The following is a 9,819-nucleotide window of genomic DNA, read 5'->3' as shown; positions in this document are numbered from 1 at the left end:
GTGTAAAGGAGCAGTCATTCCCGAGGGCACTGGGGACGCCATCATGTTAAGGAACTTCGCAGTATTGTAGAGGACAGGAAGCTGGATGTTTACCTGTGCACACGTGGTCCTCACTGTCGGTTCACGTGAAACTGTCCACTGTGACCACAGGTGTAACTGGGAAGTGGACCGAGGGCACATGGATGGGCAATAGTGTCTGCCCCGCGATTTCACAAGGCTGTTATAAAGATGACATGAATTTGTATTTGCAAAGCACTTGGGGAAAAAAATGCCTGGTGTTTAGGAAATGCTGTTTAAACGATTGCCAAATAAAGAGTGGCATCCTCTGAAGCAGTAGGAAAGGCTGTTAGGCATAACAAAAATTAAATTGTTGAAATTTCATACCTGTAAAGGCAATGTGGGTTGAACACTGAAACAAGTTTCACAGTGGATTATGAAGAAACACTAGAAATGCCAGGAAACCTGTAGGTAGATTACAGGCAGTGGCCTCTTCAACTCCGTAAAGTTGCGAGTCAATAGCATGTACTACATTAGCTGGTGACAGTCATCCAGTGTGACCCTAGGAAGGCTGGGACACAGGATAGCAAAAAAATGGATGTCATATGTAACTTATGCCTAGTTATTACAGTGTGGCACTGTAATTAGGCACAAATGACACCCTTTACATGAATTATTATAATTTGTATTTCATGCAACCCTATAAAAGTTTTTCTTTTTTTTTTTTTTGAGACACAGTCTTGGCCAGGCTGGAGTGTAGTGGTATGAACTCAGCTCACTGCAGCCTCCGCCTCCCAGGTTCAAGCAATTCTCCTGCCTCAGCTTCCCAAGTAGATGGGATTACAGACATACGCCACCACCCCAGCTTATTTTTGTATTTTTAGTAGTGACGAGGTTTTGCCATGTTGCCCGGCTGGTCTCACAACAGGAGAACTCCTGACCAGGAGTTCGAGACCAGCCTGGGAAACATGGCAAAACCCACCATAACCTCCCAAAGTGCCAAAAATACAGGATCCCACCTCGGCCTCCCAAAGTGCCGAAAATACAGGCATGAGCCGCCGCACCTGGCCCCATTAAAAGCTTTTCTCTTCTTATTTGGCTTATCCTTTAGTATTTAAAATTAGGAAAAGATTGACCATTTTTCCTAATACAGTTTAATTATTACGACCACCTGTGTCTCCTGTGTGCATGAATGAAAGTGTAGAAATGTAACCCACACACTCTGGCCTTTGGCTTATAACCTTCCTGACTGTCAGTTCCATTCATTTTCACCCTGTTGGGTCTCTCTCCACGTGCCCCCATACCTCCCCTGTTCTTCATGTGATTTTTAGGCATATGCACGTATTTCCTCTCCTCTTTTCCTGAGTGGTCTGGTTGCTGGTGGACTCTGTCTGGGGAAGGGTGCTCCTATGATCTTATTACCATATTGTAGCAGAGATTAGAGAGAGCAGAGAGATCCCTGACCCAGGAGGTGACAGTAGGAGCACAGTAGATATAGCCGTGACTCTTTTGTGCCTAGCAGTTCCAGGTAGATGGAAAGTAAACGGTTGGACTTATGGAGAAATAGGCTCAGAAGAAAGTGCTCAAGAAAGTTGGTTCTTTCTTCCAGGTTTTCACTGCCAAAGCCTAGATGACAATCTTTGGCATGGGTCAGTAGCTATAAGAATAAACCTACAACCACTTTCAAAAATCAGGGGAGTAATCTTGAGTGGGAAGAGGAGGAAACAACCATGCCTCCCATCCAACCTCGCCAGGCTCTCGCGTTACTGAAATAGAACCATCTTCAGAGACACTTCCAGCATGTGTCGCAGTCAACTGCTTTTGGCTGCAAGAAACAGAAACAAAACCAACTGAAAGTGGCTTAAAGTCTAAGGAAATTTAGTATTACACAAAAGAAAATGTCCAAGATTGCTAAATTCATTGGTTAAAAAAAACGTAATCCAGGATCCAGGCTCTATTCTGCCAACCTTCACATATCATCCTTGTCCTCGGGCTGGCTCTTCCCATGGTTGAAGGTGGCTACCACCTCTTTGTGTATCACAACAAACACAGCCACATCCATAGGAAGAAGAAACTGTCTTCATGTGTGTCTCTTTTAGGAGCGAGGAAACCTTTCCTGGGAGACCTTCTGCCAGAACTGTCTGGTCACAATACATTGCAGTGTCAGTCCTAAAGAAACCATTGGCAAGAGCAGGACCATCATGGCTGTCTCAGATGGGTCAGGATTGTCTGCTGGAGATAGGCTGTGGTTGGTGACAGCCACTCAGGGAGGTTACCTCCCTGAGTCACATGAGGGAGGAACAGGTTCCAAAGCAACTTTGGAACTCTGTCAGCAAAGAAGGGGTTAGATTGAATGTTGACTGACAACCAACAGTAGGGTTTTGATGGTGTCCGGGAGACCCACTGAAACTCTTCCTTTTTCTCAGTCTTTTCTACTTACTAGCAGATGGCTAAAACTCCTTTGAAAAAATAAGAGCTCTTTGATTCTATAATTTCAAATGAAAAGCACTCAAGTATGAATGTGGCTGGGAAGAGTGTGAGTTGGATGAGTTTCCCTTTAATTGGAAAGGTCTAACATGCAGTCTTTTCTTCTTTGGAGAGAGGAAGAGTACTAGAAATCAGAAAGGTACTTGGTATCTCAAGAGGTTGGCATAACCCTTTGTATACAAATTTATTGTAATATTTACCATATATTCTGGTTCATTACATATAGATGTCACCCCTACCACTCTCTGAGCCCTTGATGGGCAAGGGACTTCGCTATTCTTCATCACATCCCAGAAACCAGTGCAGGCCAGCACATATTTCCTATCCTGCCAAGCTTCACTCCTGCTCACCTTGGTAGGAACTGTGATGAGAAACACTGAGCTCCGTTATGCAACCCAGATATAAGTCTGGCTCATGCTCATCAAATGGTCCCACCCCTAGCTGACTAGGTACCTTTTCTTACTCCCAGTTCCTGTGATATTTTCTTGAAAGAATTTGTGCAAATCTAATGACCCTCTCCCCACACATATTCCTGGCCCTTAGGTCTTGAGTTACTGCTTCTCTCCTGCCTTTTCAACTATTGCTTCTCAATTCTTCCCCCTTTTAGGTCCCCAGTCAGCTTCAAGTTCCAGAAGACACTTCTGTGCTTTAACTAATACCAGCCTATTGGTTATTTTAACGTCTATTAACTACTGTAATACCACTATGGGTTTTGTCTTGGTTGAATTTGTCATTTCCTCTGATACCTTTTTTCTTAGGTTCACATTTTCCTATTTTCCCCATCCATCTTCTCCTCTCCTGAGACCCATAGCCCCCATTGTTCTATTTCCGCCAATCACCATCTTATGTATTACACAGGAACAGCCACCAAACTCCCATTTCCATCAACATGCAAAAGATGAATTATGTGTCCACAAAAAGGGGAACAAACACAAAAGAGGCAGTCCTGGATTTCCAAATGCCTCATAGAAATGGGCAGTTGTACACAATCCCCTGCACCCATCCCATCACCCTCTTCATCGCATATAAACTAGGAGGCTGCAACATGCATAAATTCAATAACTGCTTTCAGAAGCCTACCAGGAAGAAATCCAATGTTCTTTCCCCTTCTACAGTTGATCCTAGTTTGTACCCATGCAAATGATGCTGATATTTAGACAACTTTAAAAGGCTTATAAAGTCCACAAAGGACTCTGACACCCAAATTAAAGTTGTATCCTTAGTTCACCTCACTGTGCAAAAGTATTGCAAAATATTTGGTGAAGTAAATCCTCATCCGACCACCTCCGCAATCGCTAACCACAACATGAGAAGTTAAAGAAATGATTTCCGGGCATGCTTTATGATTTATTTGCTGTGTGAGTTTTAAGCTAAAGCCTTAACTTTTGATATACATTTGATTTTCAGAATAGGCTGCAGAAGAACAAACTGAATGTAACTGTTCCACTGTAGTGTGAAAGACTGTCTCAGGCTCCTCTGAATCTGCTATCGTTTCTGTGGATTCATGAGGTTGGGTTATATTTTGCAAATTTTCTTTAATTAGTGTATATGTGTACTGCATGTACGTTGCAGGTTCTTCTTTATTCCATTGTGGCAATGACTGTATAGGCTGTGAATGTCTGTTTCCAGTGGTATATGCTTTCTATTCTGCAACCAAAGAGAGACCAAGTTGATCAGAGAGGTGGTGGTAATGCACATCTAAGGGCCTGGAAATCAGTGGTAAGAATATGAGTTTATGGAAATGCTGCATACCAGCCCCTAAGGGAGTAGTTACAGATAGACTTTGAAGCTGCTCAATAACTAGAAGCATCATAGATTTCTATAATCACCTGAGAAACTGCAGATTAGCTTAACACAGTTCTAAGTGCACTGAGGACGTACGACAACCACTTGAAGCTTAAGAAGAAAGGCTGAAGGCTGTGCACGTGAGAGGGGAGGAGCACCTAACTCGTTCTCAGTAATGAATGAAATCTCAGCGCTCTGTCTTCTAGCCTCTTTTGAGTTTGAAGTCAATTTTCCTAAGGTCAGTGTTTGAAGAGGAAGGAGTAGATTAGGGGAAAAGATCAAGGATGAGGTTATAAAGCTAATAACTTGAATTTACTAGGAACTAACTATAGACCAAATACTATCATGATGAATAAAAGGAAACTCTGGACTCAGGAGCTTTTAACTAATTCTCCTATTTAATTATGAAATTAATTTATAATCTGTCTTCATAGTGTTCAGTCTACTCTGGCATTTTAAAATAAAGCCAAGTCATTTTAATTTGCTCTTATACTCAAAAACTGACAATGAAACAATAGTAAAGGATTTCATTATGCCAACAAAATGAAGATCTATATCTGTGGATATAGCCAGAACCAATGTTGATTTATAAAGAAAAGAAAATTGACCAAAGTTTAATACAGTTGTGAGCATTAATCACAATATTCTTGAAAATGACTTATTCCAACCAGACCCTCCTCTTCTGTGACAGGAAGAAGCAGTGTGCTATGGGCCTAACAGCAGGGAAGCATGTTCTCTTTCATGTATTCCTTCGACAAATATTTATTGGGTCTTATTAAGTGCCGTGCACTGTGCTAAACATAGAGGATATGGCAATGAATAAAACGAACTCCCTATGCCCAAGAAGGTCATTGTCTGGAAGAAAACAATGTAATGTCAATGCCAATAGAATATGAAAATTTTAAGATAGGGAAAGTATCAAGTGTAAGGAGCATATAAAAGGAGCATCTAATCCCGTTTTAGTGGGGAAAGGAGGAGAAAAAGAGGGCCATCTAAAGCAAAGACCTGGAAGAGCAGCAGAAAGCCAAGATCAGGGCAGAAACATGTCAGAGAGAGAGAAGGAACCACTGTGCAAGGCCCCACGTTCAGGGCCGTAGCCAGGAAGGAATGAAAACAATGGTGGAGTCACACTGGGAAATGGGATGCTGATCTGGGCATTCAGACCCTGTTCCTAAGGGCAGTAGGACAATAACCATTATTGTAAGTGGTGTAAATAATTGAAAAGACTGCCAAAAGAAGGAAGACACTGAGCATACAAAATGCTATCTCATGTGCTTTGGGGCATTCTCACTACTTGAGGCTCATAACTTGCACTGGACATAGTTCACTGTGTGGATCGAGTAAAATGTACACTAACATCTAATACTTAACAGTACGTGCGCATGTATATAAGCATAAGCCTATTTACTATTGAGTTGCATGGTAATTGAGCTCCTATAACCATAATCAATAGTACTATTACAGGGTTAAGCCAATTTTCTTTTCTCTTCTCACTCTGTTAGCCTCTAAATGTGTATTATTATTGAAAGATCATCGACTGTTCCTCACCTCATATTCAAGTGATTAAATGCAAATTAAAAGGCAAAAATCCACAGTCGTATTTCCTGGGACATGGGGTATCTCCCATCACTCCACACACTCCATGTTGAAATAACTTACATGTGAATGAATCGGATAAGTGAAGTATTGTGTGCTCAAACAGCAAGAGCCTAATAAGGTGCAAGCAGATAGATTCTGAAACTATAATTGCCTTGGGAGAGGAGCCTTTTTATGGTGAGGCATAAGAAACAATTACCAAATAAAAGGCTTCTAAGAAAAGTGCAGACACCATCCTAATTGCATAAAAACAGGAGGGCTTCTATGGTCAACGATAGGCTTTTTGCTGTAGTTATTTTCTATCAGGCTTATTTCTTTCTTTCTGTGAGTACTCTTATACTAAAGGAGAGGTGAACCTTTCTCAGTGGAATAAATTGTGCAGTGAACAATTATGAACAGAAATAGTAAGTCAATAGAAATAAAGTTGGTGAAGGCTTTATTTCAGAAACTGCAATCTCAGTGATTGCACGCATGAGAAGAGAAAGCTTTGTGACTCCTATATTGAGTCACGCAAGCGTGATTAGGCTGACAGGAGCCACCATGAGACACTCACTGGAGGGAATGCAGAAGCCCAGAACCCGGACCAAAGCTAGGATGAGCTTTCACCCACCACTCCTCCTAGGAGTGGGTTCCTCCATCATCCTGCTGGTTGGGGAGGGTCAGGGGCATATTCATCATGTACCTGAACATTATTTCAAGTGTGCCATGTGTCTCCCTGTGTATGGCAGGATTATTCTCATCCCTCTTCCTTTCTTTTACTTCTTTCCATACCCTGTTATGCAATCAATGGCAATCAGTGTCACAGAGACAGTTTTCCTTGTCTTTAATGACTTTTGCTCCAAGTATGGACAACAGACCAACAACACTGGCATCACGTGGATGCTTGATAGAAATGTAGGGCCTTGGGCCCCACCCCAAACCTGCCACATCAAAGTCTACATCTTAACAAGATCCCCAAGTGATTCCCATGCTGTGGATAAGCCACTCTAAAGAATATGAAGCACCTTTTGCAGCTCTAAGAAACCACTATCATCTTCTAGGATGGAGGCAGGAGTGACGTCTTCACAACCTTCACAACGTGAGGCAGCTGCAGGATGGAGCCAGGACACTGGGATGAGAGAAGAGGGAGGAAAGAGAAGTGGAGGGAGGCAAATGTAGATGGGTCTTTCAGGTGCACACCAAGGCTAGCTCTGAATGCACTGATTGGTGACCCAGGAGTAAATAACACGTTGCACCATTCTCTGGACTTTTGTAAAAGTGTGTTGACTCGGTGTGTGCTATTTTGCGTTGTTATGAGGCACAATGACTTTTCTTTTGAGTTTTCTGAGAGTAACTTAGCTTTGTTTAAAAATGGTCGTTTGGCACTAAGTCCTCATATTTTGCTGACTCTCACTGTGGCCTATAGGTGCAAGACCCAAGCCGGCAGTGGCTCCCCAAGACTATTTGTGGGGAGTTCTGCAAGGGACTTATACATGTGTTCTCAAACAATTACCATGTGGCATCTGGACGATGTCATGGCCTCTTCTAGGTAGAGCCACCATTGCTAGGGAGAGTTGCCCATGTTGGGCATGGCTGTCACTTTTTCTGGGTTCCACTGTGCCCAGAGGCCCTGTAGCCCCTGACAACCAGGTCCTCCACCACCAATGCCAGATCCCCGAGGGGGCCAGAGCCAGGCAGAGAGTGTATACATTCTGTCAGAGAGACACCAAAGCTTGGCTATGGCCAAGTCACTGACTGCTTTGAGACTTGCTTTCCCATTTATAGTAAGAAGAGTGACTTCTACCTTGCACTTGCATGGGTATATAGATAAGCAAAGGACCTGGCTCTAAGTGGGCACGTTACCTTGTTAGTGTGGTCATGCTTTTACCTTGAGTACATTTTCAATGGACTTTATTTGACTAGGCTCTAGAAAGCTATTCCAGGGCCCCTTTTTTACTATCAAGAGCTTGTGGATTTCTGTGGGCTGCAGGTTGTAGACTGTGAAGACAGTCTGAGAGTGGCTTCTAGTAACCCCACTGATTACCAGCATTCATGGGGCTGATCTGGCTGGCTCCCCTCTCGTGCCACCCCCATGAGACTATTCCTACGTGAGAAAAGAAGGCAATGAAGGAAATGAGGGCCCTTGTCCAGGTGATCCCCTCCTGACCTTGCCGTGCATGCCATCTGTCTTCCCTGATTCAATTGCCTGCCTTTGAAAACTGGGGCCGCCGCTGTTCACATCCAACAGGCATCATCCGACCACCTCCTCCTTTCCAGCCCAAGTGTTCCCAATACACCACCCTCATACAGAGACACACACTACCAACCACGCACCACCTTCACACACACGCACACCCACACTGTGCTCACACCACCCTCACCCACAGATACACACATACACCCATGCCCAGGCTGTGAAAGGAAAATAAATCTCTGGACCCCCCAATCACTAAGCCAAAGGGAAAAGTCAAGCTGTAAACTATATGAGGCAAATCTGCCTCTCATCTTATCCCTAAATAAGATACCTGTAAAGATAAAAACAAGTCACACACCTCCCTCACGACTTCCCCACAAGAAAATTCCTTGTGGACAAAGAACAGACAGAAATCATCCCTCTGCTCACCTGGGACAAATGCATGCCCAATGGCTTCCTCTGCCCTGTCGTTTCACTAAGCCAGACCAAAGCATAAGTGACTATTCCTCTAAGTCGTGTATTCAGTGAAAGGCTAATCAGAGACTCAAAAGAATGCAACCCTTTGTCTCTTGTCTCCCTGTGACCTGGAAGCTCCCTCCCCTGCCTTGAATTGTCCCACCTGTCTAGACCAAACCAATGTACATCTTACACATATTGATTGATGTCCCATGTCCCGTTAAAATGTATAGAACCTTGGGCACATGTCGTCAGGACCTCCTGAGGCTGCGTCACCAGGCACATAAACTTTCTAAATTGAGATGTGTCTCAGATACTTTTGGGTTCACAAGAGACACACATACCACCTTCACACATAGACACACATACATGCACGTATGCAAACACAAACACCACCCTCAAAAACAGACACACACACACACACACACACACACACACACACACACACTAATTGCCTTTCATTGATACAGCTGACCTCCCTTTTATTATTACCAGTCAACCATGGAAATGTGAACATAATGTTTCAGAAAGCTCATAAATAAGAGTAATACAGCTTTTTTTTTCCTGGTTTCAAATCCCAGTTTTCAAACTTCACATCAGAACTGAAAAGAAAAAGAATCAATCTCATGGTCAAATATAAGACAAATGTGTTTCCCTTAGAAGGCTAGCTCTAAGCTAAAAAGGGCCCCATGATACTGAGAACAATGTTCCATCACTATTTTCCCTTCCACATTTCCAGGGCTCTCCCCACCCCTTCTCTCTCTGGCTTCTGTTCTGTCCCATCATCCATTGGGCAGAAACAACACTACTATCCGTCCACAAGTCATTTGTCTCAGGTTCTTCCATCACGTCCACAAAAATAGGGCAGGAGAAAACTAGGAAGAAATGCAGTTGATTTTTTTTTTTTTCTTTGAGACAGAGTCTAGCTCTGTTGCCCAGGCTGGAGTATAGTGGAGCGATCTCCGCTCACTGCAATCTTTATTTCCCAGGTTCAAGCAATTCTCTTGCTCAGGCTCCCAAGTAGCTGGAACTACAGGCACATACCACCACACCAAGCAATTTTTTTTTTTTTGGTATTTTTAGTAGAGACCGGGGTTTCACCATGTTGGCCAGGATGGTCTCCATCTCTTGACCTCATGATTTGCCTGCCTCGGCCTCCCAAAGTGCTGGGATTACAGGCGTGAGCCACCGCACCCAACCTCAATTCTTACGTATAATAAAACCCTTAAAAAATTTTTTTAAACGAATGCAACTAGAAAAATTCTGCAACTAGAAGTGATTCCTGCCCCTGAATGTTTTCCATTCAGGTCAATGAACAGATTACT

The sequence above is a fragment of the Sapajus apella genome, unplaced genomic scaffold (assembly GCF_009761245.1).
Source record: "Sapajus apella isolate SASKATOON/1434 unplaced genomic scaffold, GSC_monkey_1.0 scaffold63, whole genome shotgun sequence".
Classification (NCBI taxonomy): domain Eukaryota; kingdom Metazoa; phylum Chordata; class Mammalia; order Primates; family Cebidae; genus Sapajus; species Sapajus apella.
This window is presented reverse-complemented; position numbering follows the sequence as displayed.